A 19891-nucleotide genomic window follows, 5' to 3' on the forward strand; every position below is an offset into this window, starting at 1 on the left:
ACTGCACTCCAGTCTGGGCAACACGGTGAGACTCTGTCTCAAAAAAAAAAAAAATACACACACACACACACACACACACACACACACACACACAGTGGGTAAAGGACAATCTCTTCAATCAATAGTGTTGGGAAAACTGGATATGCATATGCAGAAGAATGAAATTGGACCCTTATCTCATGCCATATATAAAAATAAACTCAAAATAGATTCAACACTGAAACATAAGACTGAAACTATAAAACCTCCAGAAGAAAACATGACATTGGTCCAGGCAATGATTTTTTAGTTTTGACCCCAAAAGTACAGGCAACAAAAGCAAATGTAGACAAATAAGATTACATCAAACTAAAAATCTTTTGCACAAAAAAGGAAACAACAGGGTGAAGCAACAAGCTATGAATTGGCAGAAAATATTTGTAAGCCAAAAATCTGATAGAAGTTAATATCCAAATTATATAAGGAACTAAGGCAACTCTATAGAAAGAAAACAAATAATCCAATTTTAAAATGAGCAAGGGACCTGAACAGACGTTTGTCAAAAGAAGACATAAAATGGCCAACAGAAGATATACAAAATAATGCTCAACATCACTAATTATTAGGAAGATGCAAATTAAAACCACAAGGAGATAGCACCTCACACCTGTCAGAATCACTATTATAAAAAAGATGAAAGATAAGTGTTGGTGAGGAAGTGGAGAAGAAGGAACCTTTATATACTGTTGGGGGAAATGTAAATTAATACATCCATTATGGAAAATTATATGGAATTTCCTAAAAAAGCACACACAACTAAAAATAGAACTAGTATTTGATCCACTAATCCCACTGCTGGGTATTTACCCAAAAGATTAAAATCAGTTTATCAAAGAGATGTCTACCACTGCCAAGTTCATTGGAGCACTGTTCACATTCACCAAGTTATGTCATCAACCTAAATGTCCATCAGCAGATAAAAATAGTTAAAGAAAATGTGGTATGTAGACACAATGCAATATTATTGAGCCTTAAAAAAGAAAGGCTGCGACAACACAGATGGAATTGGAGAACACTAGGTGAAATAAGCCAGAAACAGAAATACAAATAGCAAATTCTCGCTTATTTGTAGAATTTAAAACAATCAACATCAAATAAACAGAGTAGAATGGTGATCAAAAGACGCTGGCAGGGGATGTGGGGGGAATGGGAAGATGGTGGTCAAAGGGTACAAAGCCTCAATTAGACAGAAGGAATACATTTTTACAATTTTTCAGTTTTCGGAGATAGTGTCTTGCTCTGTGGCCCAGGCTGGAGTACAGTGGTGCAATCATAGCTAACTGACTGCAGTCTTGAACTCCTGGGCTCAAGCGATCCTCCCACCTCAGCCTCCGGAGCAGCTGGGACTATGGGTGCACACTACCACACCAGCTAAAGTATTGTTTTTTTTTTCCTTGTTGAAGTCTTCGGTGGGTTAAATACAGTGTTAGATTAAGTTTGGCTCAAAGTGTCCTTTGTACTTGGGTAATAAGGTTTGTCCCCAGTTGGTCTCCTTACTTTGTGAACTTTACCTTAGTTGATGTGTAAACAAGTTGTAACCTAACCTAGAGGTTTACCCTTGTAACCAAGTGATCCCAGGCTGAAAACTAACACATTCTGCTGAAATAAAGCCTAGGCCAAACTGCACAAATCAGGTAGTCTCTTTATGTCATTGCTTGTTCTCTGGTTATAAATGTAGCTCACCTCATTGGAGGTGGGGGCATTCTGAACCATCTTCAGTGTAGAGGGCTGCTTGGTTCTAGAATCCTTTTCTTGCTCAAATAAAGTTTGTTAAATTTAATTTAACTTGGATTTTTCTTTATCAGATTGACCCAGTCGACAGGATCTGAACTTCCAGTGACCGCCCCAGGAACAGAAAGCAACTGTGTAAGTGCCCTCCAGGGCCCAATGAGCCCAGCAATTTCTTTTCTGAGCCTGAATTGCTGGGTAAGCCTCTCTCTGGGATTCTGACTTCCACTTATTTTGTGTTCTGAGCTCTCCACGTTTATCTGAGCAACCTTTGTTCCTTTTTCTCTCTCTCCTTTTTTTTCCTTTCTTTTTTCTCCTGTTTTACTGAATTGGATTCAGTTAAGAGGCCAGGTATCTGATTAAGTTAGAGTCTGAACAGTTCAAAATCAAATTGGATTCAACAGATAACTAGATTGCATCCAGTTAAAGGCCTTGGGGTAGGTAATTTTGATCTTTTCGGCTTTTGAATCCAGGGTTTTGTGCTTGACGGAGCATTTGAGAATCATGACAGAAACAGGACCCAGTCCTACAGGGAGGCCTCAGTCTGACGGGGTCAGACAGAACTCAACTGGGCTCTGTAGATAGGTAGAGTTAGCCTTTCTAAACGTAAACTAGAATTAAAGTGGCCACAATGGTGACATTTAATTTGGACAGAATTGTTTACTTGCGAGGCATGTCCAGAAAAAACAGAGATCAGAACCACCCCCCCCAAAATACTGGGATGTATTTTTTAATTGGTACCTGGAGGCATGCAAGACTAAATTAATCCAAATTGCCTCCTTAAAAGATTCTTTGCAAAAGGCAAACAAAAAGCTTAAGCAACAGACTAAGGACATGAAGAAAGAGGGGTGGAGTTTGACTAAATTAACCCTGTTTTTCTTCCTACATGTTTTTACCTCAAGTTTCTGAATCTGTTAACCTTTTTCCTCAATTACCTTTTTGCCAGAAAGAGCTAGGAGGAATTGTTGAAAACCTCTTACATTTAATTCCTAATAGCTAAGGTATTTCTGCGCCAACAAAACAAAAAACCTCCAAAAGAAAACAAAACAAAGCAAAAAAAACACACGTGATTGGTCTGTTACACAATTCTGCAGACAAAAGGACAAACCAGACTGCAGAGTTTATTTAGAAACACTGTGGAACATTCTGAGCTATAAATGCAACAAGGAGTATTTCCTTTAGGGACTGAAACATATTAACTTATAGCCTGCAATTAGACCCAGTAGCTAAGCCATAACCTAATTATTTAAAAGTAGTAGCAGTGGTTACCAAATTGGTGGTGATCTTCTCTGAGGCAGTTTTGGGAAAAATTTTTCTTGCATGTTCCACATGCTACGGAAAGCCTGTTGAATTCCAGGCTAACTCACCGTCTTTCAGTAAACAGACTAACATCTTATGAAATTCTTGTCTTCTAATCGTCATTTAAAACACTGAAATGTACTTAAATACTGCGGCTCTTCTACCTCTAAGGACAACAGTGAAAACTGCAATTGTGTGAGTGTAGCGTCAGAATTAGCAACCACTTGTGTTGATTTATAAGAGTCTCCACTAGCTAATCAGGAATTAATGCTTTATGTTATTGGGTCTTAGGCCAAACACTAGAAAAAGAAAATAGCAGGCAGTGTATGCTGTTACAAGAGAAACTTTTAAGCTCCACACGTTTTATAAGACTGGTTGACATTTAACGACATTTAACTGCTTCTACCTCCCGACATGCCACTTTCCTCAACTTTAGCTTTTCAAACTGACTTCTGATCACACTGCTTCATCAAAACACCTGCTGGGAAAGTCATCGGTGACCTTCTGATCACCAGCTGGGTTGATTCTTTCTCCATCCCTGTCCACCATATAATTTGTCCTTGCAGTCAGGCTTGTCATTTATTCCCCCTCATGCAATCCATGTACCAGTCAAAACTAATACATGCCATTTCCCCTAGCCCGTGCCCACGCTGTTTCTCTGTGCAGAACACCCTTTATTCTGGTGGTTCAAATTCTACCAATACATTCCCTCAGCTCAGTGGTAAACTAGGACTCTTAACACTCAGCCTTTTACTATCATTATTCAGATAAATATCTTAATTCTGTTATAAAATTAACTCCTTGAAAGATTACAGCTTATTAATCTCTACATCTTTCATGGTTTGTATTTAATACACTGCTGTGCACATAATTAGTGTTTCATAAATATTTGAGAAATTGACTTCAATTTTATTGAATTTCTAGATGGAGCAAATTATACCCCCAAAGAACTTGAGTGGATGCTTCAAGGTCACCCGCCAGGGAGACATTCCAAAATGAGCTGTTGTATCTGAAAAGTGCCTCTGAGCAGTGCCCCTGTGAAAGAACAAAAGCATGTGAGGCTAGATGCACACATTTTATCATCCTCAGTCTGTTCTCACGGAGAGCCCAGGACCCCTCTTTGGGGGCGAGTCTTCCATGGTGTTTTGTTGTCAGGCAGAGAACAGTGCTACTGTTGCTGTAGATTTCTCTGACTTGGTTCTCCTGGCTGTGCCCTGTTAGAGCACACGTGCACACAGAGATGCACACACACACACACACACACACACACAATGCTCGTGTGCACAGCACAGTATATGAGCAGAAATACATCACATTTCTTTGATCCTTATTGCAGTCAAGGCACATGGGTGCACCTGCAACTTGGACTTCAGAATCAGGGTGTCTGGTTCCTCAAATGAGTTCATACTATCTGGCATTTTCATTCTTGCCATCTGTCTTCTACAATAGGTCCCTCTTGTTTTTCACCTCATGGAATGAATGTTCTTTTATCGTCCTGTTTATTAAAAAACCTCCAACACATCACTACACAGAGGAAAAGCAAGGCTGTTGTGGATACTCATGTGCTTATGCTGTGCACCTACATTCAGCCCCAGAGACACATAAAGGGCTTTCTAATTAACTGGGATGGCAGTTGCGGATGGCCAACATTATAACACTGAGGCACAGAAAATAGTCTCACCTCTTCCCAGTGCTTAGGAGCCCAGTGTGGATAGTGGAGAGTGCACGTTCCACATCTCAGTTCTGACACTTTCTTGTTGTATAGTCTTGTTTCTTCACCAACAGAATGGGTATAAGATTATGTACCTCATAGATTTGTTGCGATTATTTAAAAATATAGCATCCTAATCCAATGCCTGGTCCCTAATGGGTGGTTCCTTTTAACAAGCAAATATTCTTGACTACCCCATAACATCAGAGAATAGCCTTGAAACAATGTTATTGACATTTTAAAAATCAAATAATATGCACCCCATGTTATAGTTTCATTGCAATTAAAGGAGTGAATAGACAGACTAACCTTTCATATCCACTTTTAATCTAACTAAGAATATCTCAAGACAGTCTATTGAGATGGACAAAGTAAGAAACAGAGACAGAGCTTGTTGATGTGTGTGTGAATCATCGTCCTTGTGAGGTTCTGTGTGTGATGAATGGCTCACTAGTGCCCTGGGGTCACTAAGAAGAGAGAAAAAGATGATTAGAAGAAACTGAACATTTTGCAATAAAATAAATTGCTGTCAATATCTGAGCAAGTGTATGACTAGATAAGCCGCATGAATGTCTGTTTCCCAGGGTGAGGGAAAAGCTGTGAGGTAAGGCTGTTCAGTGACTAGACTTACATCCACCATGATTGATTAGAACATTCTCAGCAAGCCATATTTCCTCTGGACACATTCAGTCCCTGCCCTTGCTAATGAAGATTAAACACATCATTATTTCAGCTTTCCACTCATTCACTGTTATCCCTTCCAGAAGTCACCTCACCCCTTAGTTTCCTCCTCTGTAAAGTTCCTACTGTTTTAAAGCTACCTTCATAAAGATATTCAAGGATGGCCGGAAAATTCTTAAGTTCTCAGAGGAAGTCACCACAGGTCAAATCCCATTAAAAACACATACAGAAAAGTATTACATTTTCTCCATCATAATAGACCTTCAACTTAACAAATAATTCAAAATCCGGAGGAGTCCTCATGCCCTGGAGAACCCAGCTTTAGAGGGCGGTTATTGTGATTTCTCCCTGTAATAATATTTATTTATTTGTGTAGCAGAGGTAGCAAGCATGAGACTAGCAAGCATCAGATAAGGAGTCGGGAAACCCAGGGTTTTTTCTAGCTCTATAACTCTGGGCAAACCTCAGCACACAAGCCTAAGCCCCATCTTTTACAGAAAAGGGTTATCGATATAACCCTTTTACCTCCCAAATGCTAACTCTCATGCTTATATAGCACTAAGAAGAATGAGAGAAAACATACACAGTCCTCAAGGGGTTTATGGTCTCCCCACACCTCTGGGCAACAGAATCTCAGAACAAGTATGTACAAAGCTGTGTTGACCTTCTTATATTCCTGCTGCCTGGTTTTATTAAGTTCAATATTTCTGCATCATATTCATGATTCCTTAATTTTTTTGTACAGAGTAAGTTTTAGTTTTCTTAAATATTTATTTATAATTGACAAATAATAATAGTCCACATTTATGGGGTACAGTGTGATGTTTTGATCTATGCATACATTGTAGAAAGAGTCAATCAAGGTAATTAACATATCTATCACCTTATTAATTTTTTTGGTGTGATGAGAATGTTAAAAATCTATTCTTTTTAGCAATTATGAAATATACATTATTATTAATTATGGTCAAAATGCAGTGCAACTAATCACTAAATCTTATTCCTCCAGTCTAACAGAGACTTTGTACCCTTTGATCAACATCTTTCCATTCCCCATCCCTCCTCCTCTCCCCTAGCTACTGGTAATCACCTCTATACTTTTTGTTTCTATGAGATCACATTTTTTTGAGTCCACAGACAGGTAAGATTATACAGTATTTGTTTCCATGCCTGGCTTATTTCACTTAGCACAGTGTTCTCCAGCTCCATCTATGTTGTCACAAATGACAAAATTTCCTTCTTTTTCAAGGCTATGTAGTATTCCATTGTGTAATATAGCATTTTTTCTTTATCCATACTATCCTTGATGGCCACTTATGTTGCTTCCATATCTTGGCTATTGTGAATAATGCTGAAATGAACATGGGAGTACAGACATGTCTTCAACATACCAACTTCAGTTCCTTTAAATATATATCCAGAGTGGAATTGCTGCGTCATATGGTAATTCTATTTTTAGATTTTTTGAGGAAACTTCATACTTTTTTCCAAAATGACTGTACTAATTTATGTTCCCAAAAGCATACAAGGGTTTCCTATTCTCCAGATCCTTGCCAACACTTATCATTCCTCTTTTGGATAATAGCCATTTTAACAGATGTGAGGCAATATCTCATTATGTTTTAAATTTACATATCCCTGATGATTAAAGATTCTGAGCATTTTTCATGTATCTGTTAGCCATTCCTTTCTGTTCTTTTGAGAAATGCCTGTTCAGATCCTTTGCCCATTTTTATTATGTTTTTTGTGTTCTTGCCATTGAGTTGTTTGAGTTCCTTATATATTTTGGATATTAGTTGCTTATCAGATGTATGGCTTGTGAATATTTTCTCCCCATGCGTGGGTGGTCTGTTACTTCTGTTAGTTGTTTCTTTTGCTGTACAGAAGCTTCTGAGTTGAATGTGATCCCAATTTGTCCACTTTTGCTTTTGTGGCCTGTGCTTTTGGAGTCCTATCCGAGAAATCTTGCCCACACCAATGTCATGGAGAGTTTCCCCAATTTGATTTTCATAGTATTGAACATTAACTGTGTAGTGTCACAGTTTCAGGTCTTACGTTTAAGTATTTTATTCATTTTGAGTTGACTTTTGCATATGAGTGTGAGTTAAGTATATCCACATGCAGAAGAATGCCATTTATTAAAATGACTGTTTTTTCTCAATTTGTGTTCTTGGCACATTTGTCAAATATCAATTGGCCATAAACACTTGGGGTTATTTCTGGGCATTCTATTGTGTTTCATTGGTTGAGGTGCCTGTTTTTATGCCAGTGCCATGCTGTTTTTTTGTTTTGTTTTGTTTTGTTTTACAATAGATTCATAATATTTTTGAAATCAGGAAATGTGATGCCTTCTACTTTGTTCTTTTTCCTCAAGATTGTTTTGGCTATTCAGGGTCTTTGTGGTTTCATATTAATGTTAGGATTTTTTTTCTATTTTTATAAAAAAAAACATTGAAATTTTAAAAGGAGTTGTATTGAGTCTGTAAATCATTGCTTTGGGTATTATGGATATTTTAACAATTCTAATTTTTTCAATCCATAAACACAGAATATCTTTCCATTTATTGTGTCATCTTCAATTTTTTTAATCAATGTTTTATAGCTTTTAGTGTAGAGATCTTTCACCTCCTTGGTTAACTTTTAAGTATTTTTTCTGACGCTATTGTGAATGAGATTATTTTTAAAATTTCTTTTCCAGATAGTTTGTTGTTAGTGTATAGAAACACTACTGACTTTTGCATGTTGATTTTATAACTTGCACCTTATTGAACTGATCACTTTTAACAGTTTTTTTGGTGAAATCTTCAGGGTTTTCTATATGTAAAATTTTATCAACAGACAGCCTCACTTATTCCTTCCTCATCTGTCTCTTCCCAATGAATAAGAATTAATACTCAGAATTACAGTATCTTTTCTTATTCCCTCTTTTACCTATCCCACTATATTCCAAGAATAGTAAATATTAAAAGACATTGAATAGGTTTTGGAGTACACAATGAATTAACTTAGATTTGATCTTTGATATTAACCCAAAAGTTTTATTTATATAGTTATATGAGGATTAGTCAGACTTATCTTCTAAGTCCAAAAAGTTTGTGTTTAAAAATTGTACAATTTACAAGCAATTGCTTCTGACATAAGAATAATGGGAAAATTGCTTTATTTTTATAAGTCCTGAATTCCCAGCTTATATTTATTTGGTGTCATTGTCATTACCCATAAATACTATTAGGTATTACATGAAATTCCATTGTATATAATAACGGGTTAGTGTTTTTCCCTCATTTTAGAAATGAGGATACATGTGTTAATAATAAATGCGGTGGGAGGAAAGATATTCGTATCCCACTGTCCTAAAGCCAAACAATAATGTTTATGTTGACCTTTCAGATTTGCTCATCATTTTTCCTTAGCTGGAATCAGATGAATAGAAGTCTTAGTTTTAAGTTTTGGATTACTCAGGTTGCAACTTCATTAACATGTGTATCATTGTCCAGGAGGATCCAAAAGTCAGCTTAGAAGATGAATGTTTCTAATTAGCTAAGTGACTTTGGGCACCTTTTATTTAATATAGCCTTAAGGACCCTTCCAGTTTTGAGGTTATCTTAGCCTTTGATTTTCACAGTATTGAACACATGGGATTAAGATTCAGTGAGAAATACCTGAGTCAGCTATTAACTTTCTCTCTGCTTACACCCTCCCTGGATTTTCTAACAAATGGTGCAATTAATCTAATGTAGCTAAAAGGCATTATTAGGTCACAGGAGTGGAGTCATGGGACAGGGGGAGGGAGATGGGAAATGGCAAGTGCTAGTTGACACTGCAGGGAAGAAATAAAACCACCAGAGGCAAACTTAAGAGCAGGAGATACAAGAACTCACACTGTATGTTTCTAGGAACCTCTGCTTAGCAACTGTTTTGCATATTCTTCTGGATTTGTAGCTACTTGATAGAAAATAATCAGTGGTGACTTCTTAGATAGCATTCCTTCTGGTCAAGCTGGTCTTCAGAATATTAAGCTACTGAACATAAGTCAAAAGAGAATAAAGCTTTAATGTGGATTTTCTTGTATATTAAAATGTTTGGCTTTGATATACTATTTTATTTCTGGGCTGAGTTAGCATCAACTTGGTAACAAAAGAGACAATATCTCTTCACTCACAGAACCTGGATTGAGGTTCTATTTCTGGGTCTTCACTGGAAGTTTTGCTACTTTGGCCAGGATGTGTAGAGAGCAGAGAATTACAGTGCTCAGTGAGATGTGAACTATAGCTGAAGAGCTCATGAATCAAGTTTTCCTAGTGAAAATTATCACTGTTCTTTCCGTTTAAGTGACAGATGAATAGAATTGTAAGGCTTTCAGCAAATCCATACTGTGGACAATTGAGTCATATTCCTTTGAGAGAGGAAAGAGTAAATAAAATATCAGGACTGTGACCAGTTTCCCTAACAGATGATTGAGTGTTACGAGAAGGAATGCCAGGTTTTGAATAGAGACTTCTATGGGCTCCATTCAGAGTTTTCTCTCTGTTCAAATTCTAGAGTTTAGCTGACAAGCTTTTCGAGTCTAATACCACTTACTCCTCTAGACTTCTCTTTTCACCTTACACTTCAACATCACTAAAAAACTAGTGTTGTCCTCCAAACACTACAAATCCTTCTCTATAGAATACCTTTTCTCAACATTTTCAACTTATCCTTCTTGTTCCTGCGTGCCTTTAATTAGTCAACATTTATCCCTCTATATTCCACTGTATGCCCAGCCTTCTCTCTTGTCTTCTTCCTCACTCTGTCCTGGCCAATTTATTCTTACATCTCTCCATCTATTGCACAGTATTTGCCTGATATTTGGTGTCTGTTCCTTGCCTAAAACATTGGGAAAATCTCCATGGTGGGGATTGTGTCTTAGTCATTTGGCACATCCAGTCCCAGGACACTCTTCATATCCTCAATGTGGTAATACTACATAATCATTCATTTGATAATAGCAGGAGATAAGGTGAAAAGGTAGACAGCGAAGAGAGAGAATGAAATACCTGATTTTAGGGAACTGGTCTAAGGTAGAATTGAAATTTTGGAGCATTTTCTATGGCCACTCAAATTAGTAGCATCCTCTTGAGAACCTTGGTTTTGAGGCACCAGCCTGGAAGTGGCATGCATCACTTTCACTTTTTTCCAATTATCTCAGTGTCAGTGATGTGCTACAGCAAAGGGCTAAGAAATGGCATATTGAAATGTGCACAGAAATAAGCGTAGAACCGATTTTGGTGCATGAGTAGCAGTCCCTGCTGGAGTCTGCACACCCCAGAAAAATCGTACATGCGTTCTGAAATGTCTGTAAGGGATCAAGTTTCAGAGGCATGGGAGAGAGAATCAGAGCATGAAGCATACTTCTTCAGTCAGTCATAGTACTAGGGCCCTAGGGATAGATCTACACATGTGCTATCACAAACCAAATCAAAGCAAATATTTATTTTGCACTCATATGCACAGCATTGTGTTTAGCCTCATGAAAGACACACAGAAATACAAGGAAGGCACTGTTCCTGCCTGCCTCTAATGATTTGCAGTGTGGAAAGATTAAATATTAAGGAACTTAACAAGATATACAAAGAATAATAGAGGAGATGTCATAAGGCAACAATAACTAATGGCCCAAATTACAGACTAGGCAGAGGGCGGGCATAGTAAGAAGTCAGAGGAGAGAGTGTGCTATGCAGTAGGGGTCAGGTAAGATTTAAAGAAAGGTACTGAGGCATGAAAGACATGGTGTGTAGATAAGCAAGGAAGAAGGAGAATCGGGAGAGCTAGAGAGAACTCACTGAAACCCCAAAAATCATTGAGGACTGCCAGTTGCAAAGTTCTGGACCAAGCCTGGGTGGGCTTGATGAGTGGACTTGATTCTGACATCAGGGTGGTGTTGAGTTAGGAAAATTAGGGCTAGAGTTGGATTTCACACTTAGTTGAAGGGAAAATGAATTTTGGCAAGGGGGATGCTATTTGACTAGGGTCTGAGGGGTTGAGAAATGGTTTTTGCAGTCCAAAAGTACAGATCAAGCAAAGGCAAGCAGGCATGAAGCCTATAGTGGATTTGGGAAGGAGAAACAAAGATCTATTGAGCACCTGTTCTGCTCCAGTATTTTGTTGAGGATTTTTGAATCTATGTTCATTAGGAATGTTTGCCTGTAATTTTCTTTTCTTGTAGTGTCCTTATTTGGCTTTGATTCTAGAATAATGCTGGCCTCATAAAATGAGTTTGAGGTCTATTGCACAATATGGTGACAACTTATATTAAGATATAGTATAGTACAAAACATCTAAAAAAGAGGCTTCTGAATGTTCTCACCATAAAGAAATAATAAGTGCATGAGGTAATGGTAGCACTAAATAACCTTATTTGGTCATTATACAACACATATATATAAAAACATCAAGTTATACCTCATAAACATACGTAATTATAATGTATCAGTTTTTAAAAATGAGGTGGCTGGGAGTAGTGGATTTATTTCTGGGTTCTTTGTTCTGCTCCGTTAGTCTATGTGTCTGTTCTTATGCCAATACCATGCTGCTTTGGTTGCTATAGCTTTATAGTATAATTTGAGACAGATAATGTGATGCTTCTAGTTATATTCTTTTTGCTCTGGATTGCTTTAGTTATTCAGGGTCTTTTGTAGTTCCATACACATTTTAGAATTTTTTTTCTATTTCTATGAAGTATGTCATTGGTATTTTGATAGGAATGCATTGAATCTGTACTCACTTTGAGTAGTATGGCCATTTTAAGAATATTAATTTTTCTAATCCATTAGCATGGAATATCTTTCCATTTTTTGGGTCCTGTTCAATTTCCTTCATCAATGTTTTATATTTTCCTTGTGGAGATTTTTCATTTCTTTGGTTAAACTTATGCCTAAAATTTTAAACAGTGGCTATTCAGTAGGATTCAATGGGATTGCTTTCTTAATTTCTTTTTAAGATTTTTTGCAATTGGCTATTGGCTGAGTACAGATTCAATGCAATCCCTATCAAAATAACCATGACATTCTTCACAGAAATAGAAAAAAAATGGAGATGCTATGGATTTTTAAATGTTGATTTTACATCTTGCAACTTGAGTGAATTTATCAATTTGAACAGTTTTTTGTGGAGTCCTTATGTTTTTCTAAATATAACACCATGTCATCTGCAAACAAGGATAGTCTGACTTCTTTCTTTCCAATTGAGATGCCCTTTATTTCTTTCTCTTGCCTGATTACTCTGCCTACAACTTCTATTACTATTAATATGTATAAAAGTAGTAAAAGTGGTGAAAGTGGGCATACTTGTGTTGTTCCAGATCTTAGGGCACAGGCTTTAATTTTTCTCCATTTGGTATGATGTTAGCTGCGGGTTGTCACATATAGCCTTTATTGTTGTGAGATATTTTCCTTCCATATCCAGTTTGTTGAGAGATTTTATCATGAAGAGATGTTGTATTTTATTAAATGTTTCTGCTTCAGTCAGCTAGTGGTGAAGCAGGCCAGGACTTGTTTTCCTCCAACTGGGGCAGTGGATTCTCCTCTGTCCCAGGGAAGGTCTAAATTCTCCCTCCCTGGGTTTGGAGTCAGGCACTGTGGGGGCTCTGCCTGTGCTGTGTTGCACTGTGGCAGGCCTGACTCTAAATTCCAATACAAATTCCCATACCCACTTCCCATTCCCTTTCCCAAGCAGGAATTGTCTCTCTCCTCTCTATGGTGCCTGGGATTGAGGAGAGGTGGTTTTGGCAATGAGTGATTATCTTTCTTACCTTCTTCAGTGTGTATCTTTTCTTGTTATTATGCTAAAACCAGGTACTGTGATACCTCATCTGATTTCTTTAGCTCTTTTGAAGGTGTCTTCTTGCAAGGATAGTTGTTCCATTTGATGTTCCTGTGGGGGGATGATTGACAGAGAGCCTGTTCAGCTATTTTGCTCCCCATATTTGAAACTCAACATTTCTTTAATATTCCAATGTATCAGTCTTTTTATATAATTAGTGCCTTTTATGTCTTATACATACTATTAGTGCATTTTGTGTACAAATTTTCTTATAGCCCAAGGTCATGAAGATTTTCTGCACTGCTGTTTATTGGAAGCTTTATTGTTTTACCTTTTACTTTTAGGTCTACAATCCACCTAGGATTGATTTTTGCTTATGGTGTGAGCTACAGATTGCTTCATTTTTAAATAGAAACTCTTTTCACTGCTTTGCAGTGTCATATTTGTCATGAATTTGGTGTCCACATGAGTGGGTCATTTCTGAGCTCTCTATTATTTCCTTAGCTTATTTTTCAATCTTGATTTCTAGAGCTAAATAAGTCATGCTATCTAGCAGAGCAATTCTCCCTACATTGTTCTTCTCTAAGACTGTCTTACTATTTTTGACTATTTGCATTTTAATATTCATGTTAAAATTAACTCATCAATTTTCACTCAAAAAGTGTTGGGATTTAGATGGGGATTTCATTGAACATACTGATAAACAGGAATAAATTACATGTTTTCATTAATTTCTATCTAATCTTCATTTATTTAGGACTTTAAAAATGTCTCTAAATAATGTCTAATCATTTTCTGCATAAAGATCTTAAGCATCTATCATTAGATTTATTACTATTTATTTGATGTTGTTTATGCTGTTATAAAGTCTGTTTTAAATTAATTTTTGTCTTAGTCTATTTTGTGCTGCTATAACAGAATAACACAGACGGAGTAATTTATAAACAGAAATGTATTGGCTCATAGTTCTGAGGACTGGGAAGACTAAGGTCAATGCACCAGCCAGAGGGAAGAAGAACGCTGAATTCTCATGTGGTGGAAGGTGAAAATGACCAAGAGAGAGCCCACTCTTGAAAGCCCTTTTTACAATTGCAATTAATCCATTCATGAGGGCTCTGCCATCATGATGTAAACACCTCCCATCAAGCCCCACCTCTCAATACTGTTTGCATTGCAAATTTCAACATCACTTGGAGAGGGGACAAACATTCAAACCATTTTAAACCACAGCATTCCGCCTGTGGTCCCCCAAAACTCACATCCTCGCATATAAAATACTTTTGCAATAGCCCCGAGAAGTCCAAAGTCCAGAGTCCCATCTAAATGGAAGATAATTTGCAGATTTAGGAGTTTGTAGGCAGATATTCAGAAGAAGCCGGCAGAAGAAGTTCCTTACCCATGTAGTGTCTTAAAGGCCATTAGAGATAAACAGCCGTGAGGAGTCAGAAGAAGCTTCGTAGATTAATGGCTCATCATTTTCTGTGTTCCCTTACAGAACGGAAGATATGGGTGGGTGAGACTGAAGCATGATTCATCCTGAGACAAATCCCCTCCCACAATAAACCTGTGAAATCAAACTATTTATTCATATGATTCCAGAATACAGTGGTGGGACAGGCACAGGATAGACATTCCCATTCTAAAAGGGAGGAATAGGCAAGAAGAAAGGGGTAGCAGGTTTCAAGTTCCAAAGCCAATAGGGCCTTACATCTTAAGGCCTGGAAAAAAATCTTGACTCTATGGCCTGCCTTTCAGACACACTTTCTTTGGGCTCCCAAGGCCTGAGACAACCCTGCCCCTATGACTTTGCTGGGGTCAACCCACACAGCATCTCTCATGAGTTGGAGTCTCATGCCTGTGCTCTCCCAGGCTGGCAATCTATACTGGTGGCTCTATGTTTTCAGGGTCTCGGGGTGGGGTGGGGGGGTCCCTGTTCCCATTGCTTCACTAGGCATTACCTTGATGAAGACTCTCTGTGGTGGCCCCACTCCTGTGACAAGTCTCTGCCTGGGCCCCATGACTTGCTATAACATCCTTTGAAGTCTAGTTGAAGAAAGTCATGCCTCCTCAGCTCTGGCACTATGTAAGCCTGCAGAATTAGAACCACATAGATGCCTCGAAGGTTTACAATCTGCCTTCTGGAAGACTAGGTGTGGCCAAGGAGAGTTGCATTAGAATGCATGGATCAGAGTCCTCAGACAGCCCTGATAGAGAGCAGCCCATGGAGGGTACCCTGGGCCCATCATCCAAAACCGTTCTGCCCACAAGACCCTAAAAGCTCTGGGCCTGTGATTAGAGGGGCAGCCTTGAAGACCTCCAAAGTGACTTTGGGATCATTCTCCCATTTTCTTGATGAATAACACTTGGCTTTCTTTTATCCATTTAATCTACAAATTACTGGAATTAATCAGTGTAATTAGCAAGGTTGTTGAATATGAGGTCAATACATAATAATCAAGAATAGTTTTATAACAGCATTTTAAATAATGCTATTATTTGAATGTTTGTCCCTTCCCAAATTCATGTTGAAACAATCTCCCATCCAACAGTAGTGGGATGTAGGGCCTAACAAGAGGTGTTTAGGTCATAAGGCCTCTCCAGTCTACGAATGGATTAATGCTGTTGCAAATAGAGCTTTCAAGAGCAGGCTTTCTCTCTTGGCCCTTCCACTTTCTACCATATGCAGATCCTGCATTCTACTTGCCTCTAGAACATTTCATCAGTTTTTGCATGCACTCATTTTTCTAATGCATGCTTGTGCAAAATTCTATGACATTTTATCAAATGTACAGTCATATTTGAATAGTAAGCTTATCTCAAATTCCTGGAATAAATTCAACTTGGTTCTGGGCTACTATCTTTTTTAGATGTTGCTGGCAAATCTAAACATTGGTTAAACAGATGTTTAAATGTTATTTTTTTTCAGGTTTCAGGAGTGCTTGTTTCAGTTTCAGGAGTGATTGTTCTGTGATTTTTCCTTCTGGAATGTCCTTATCAAGTTTGTGTATCAATATTAGATTAACTTCATAAAAGAAGTTAGGAGAAGACTTCTTATTTTTTCTATTGTCTTGAAAAGTTTATAAAAGTTTTGTAAATATTTACTAGAATTCACCAGCAAAGCCATCTAGGCCGGATGTTCTGTTTGTATGAATTTTTTAAATTATAGATTCCATTCCTTTAATAGTTTCAAGATTATTTAGAATTTCTATTTTTCTTGTGACAGTTTTATGCATTATATTTTTTCAGAAATGTGTTGAGTTTACCAAAATTTTCAAATTTATTGCCATAATACTGGTCATAATGTGGTGTAATTTTCTTTTTTACTGCCTCTGAGTCTGTGACAAAATTCCCCTTTTCAATCCTATATTGTTGGTCTTTGTGTGTTCCCTCTCTGTACCTGTCTTTTGGTCAGTCTCATCAGGGTTTATCCATATTACTAGTCTTTAAAAAAAACAAATCTTAATGTTGTTGTTTTCTTTTTCATAATTTCTGCTATCTTTATTCTTTTCATTCATTCTGCTTTTAAAATTCCTTGGGTTTAATTCACAACTTTCTTATTCATTTCTTGAGCTAGATATTTTAGATCGTTATTTTTCACCCTTTCTACTTTTCTTATGTATGCTTAAAATTCATATAAATGCATATAAATTATTTCTCTAAGTATTGCTTCAGCTATGTCCCAAAAATTTGATATGTTACATTTTGTTATACTTTCAAAATATTTTGTATTTTTATCATGGTTTCTTCTTTGATCCTTGGCTTAGTTATAAGTGTCTTTCTAAATTTACAAATATTTAGAAAGTTTTAGTCCTCTTTTTGTTATTGGTTTCTAGTTTAATTGCATTGTAGTCAAAGCACATAGTACGTATGATTTCAATCCTTTGGAACTGGTTAACACTTGCGTTACACGTTTGGGAACATTTGTATTTTCATGTTTTTGGGTGAAGTTTTCTACGTATGTTCATGAGAGTCAAGTTTGTTAGCCATGTTTTTAAAAAATCTATTCATACTGATTTTTTGTGCATTGATTGTATTAGCTAGTAGAAGATAGGCATTGAAATTTCCCATTATGATTATAGGTTTGTCTATTTCTTCCTGTAGTTCTTTTTTATTTATCTTGATGTTTTACTGTATGATTGTGCATTTAGAATTTTATAATTCCAAATGAATTAATGTCATTATGAAGTGCTCCTCTTAATTCTCATAATGCCTTTATCTTAGTGACTAGCTTGTATGATACTGGTGTAGCTACACCATCTTTCTTTTTTTGTTGTTGTTGTTGTTAATGTTTTCACTCTTTTCCTTTCAAGCCTCCTGTTTTCTTGGGTTTAATATCGCTACACATATGTAAGTAGCATAGAGTAGTTTTTGAAAAATCTAATTTGACAATATTTATTTTGTAAATGCTTTAACACAACTGCTATTTTAGGTTTATATCTATTGTCTTATTGTATTTTTATTTTCCCATATGTACTTGATTCATTTTTGCTTTTAGAACAGTTGAATATTTTTATTAATCCTTTTCTTTTCTCCATTGTTTGGAAGTTTTTCCTGTCTTATTATCCTTTCAGTGATTGCTTCACAGGTCGCAACATGCCCCTTCCCATAACAAAGCTTAAAATTAATTGCTAAAAATTGACAAATGGGAACTAATTAAACTAAAGAGCTTTCGCACAGCAAAAGAAACTATCGATAGTGTAAACAGACAACCTATAGAATGAGAGAAAATATTTGCAAGGAGGAGCAGAAGAAACTCGAGGAGCTAAAAGTGAAGGCTGCAGGGAAGGGGCCCCTGGCTAGAGGTCAAATTAAGAAATCTGGCAAAAAGTAAGCTGTTCCTTGTGCCTGAGGAGATGGTGACCCTTGATTTCATTTGTACTTAAACATCTGTATTCCCCGCCATAACATCTTTTGCCACCTATAGCTGGAATAAAGTGTTGTCTTGGAACTGTTGTAAATATAAGAATAAACTTTTGTATATATAAAAAAACCACAATGATATACCATCTGACACCAGTCACTGTGGTTATTATTAAAACATTAAAAAATAACAGACGCTGGTGAAGCTGTGGAGAAAAGGAAACACTTATACACTGCTGGTAGGAGTATAAATTAGTTCACCCACTGTGGAAAACAGTGTGGTGCTTCCTCAAAGACCTAAAACAGCATTTCCATTGACCCAGCAATCCCATTACTGGGTATATACCCAAAGGAATATAAATTGTTCTACCATACAGACACATGCATATGTATGTTCATTGCAGCACTATCCACAATAGCAAAGACATGGAATTAACCTAAATGTCCATCAATGGTAGACTGGCTTTTAAAAATGTGTATGTGGTATGTATACACCCTGGAATACTATGCAGCCATAAAAAAGAATAAGATCATGTCCTCTGCAGCAAGATGGATAAAACTGGAGACCATTATCCTTAGGAAACTAATGCAGGAACAGAAAACCAAATACAGCTGTTCCCACTTATAAGTGGGAATTAAATCATGAGAACACATGGACACAAAGAAGGGAATAACACACACTGGGGCCTACTTGAGGGTGGAGGGTGGCAGAAAAAAACTGGATCAGGAAAAATACCTGTTGGGTACTATGCTTATTACCTGGGTGATGAAATAATCTGTACACCAAACCCGTGTGACATGAGTTTACCTATATAACAAACCTGCACATATACCCCGGAACCTAAAAGATTAACAGACGCTGAAAGAAATTGCTACTTTTAATCCATTTATTCCCTCTCAATTTGTATGCTATTATCTTGTATTTTAAACACACACAAACACACACACACACACACACACACACACACACACAGTTTTATGTCACATGAGACAGCATTATTGTTTTGTGGTTCCATTTTTATAAAGCTATGTTGTCTTCTTTAAAAAAGTTAAAATTCATCTTTACATAATACATACTAGTTCTAGAAATTAATATACTTTTACTTTTTGTACCTCAGCAAAACAGAATGCTATAAATAGAGGACGCTAAATAGCATAATAGAAAGTCTATATGTATGTGATTTCACAAGTAAACAATTAGACACATACCTGAAAACATTATAACTGTAAGAAAGCAACATTTTTTCTTCTATGTCTGCCCAAGCCCACCTTCTGGAATCCATTCATTAAACAGCTTTATGTCAACTTTGACTTCCTCCAGTTATCTCTGATACTAATGACAAAATTTTTTTTGGACTTTTATCAAGGTAAAATTCATTTTAAGAAATAACCATTCATTTGTTTAAGATATTCCAGTGTGGGGGAGGAGGACAAAATATACATTTATAAATGAATAAGTCTTAGTTATAACTTTATTAGCTTTTGACTCAGGTTTAAGTAAAAAAAAGTTGATTTTATCAACTTTTATTAAAATTGGGAAATAGGCAAGTGGCATTTGATTATACATATCTTTATTTTTGTGTATGTTTGAATTTTTCTTTAATATAAAGTAAAAAATAGTGGCTTTTTTAGTTTTTTAGCTTTTTTAAATGAAATTTAATTTTTTCATTGATATGTAATAGATATACCTACTTTTAGAAAAACATCAGGCCGGGCGTGGTGGCTCATGCCTGTAATCCCAGCACTTGGGAGGCTGAGGCGGGTGGATCATGA

Source organism: Pongo pygmaeus, chromosome 7, assembly GCF_028885625.2.
Source record: "Pongo pygmaeus isolate AG05252 chromosome 7, NHGRI_mPonPyg2-v2.0_pri, whole genome shotgun sequence".
In the NCBI taxonomy this organism is placed as follows: Eukaryota; Metazoa; Chordata; class Mammalia; order Primates; family Hominidae; genus Pongo; species Pongo pygmaeus.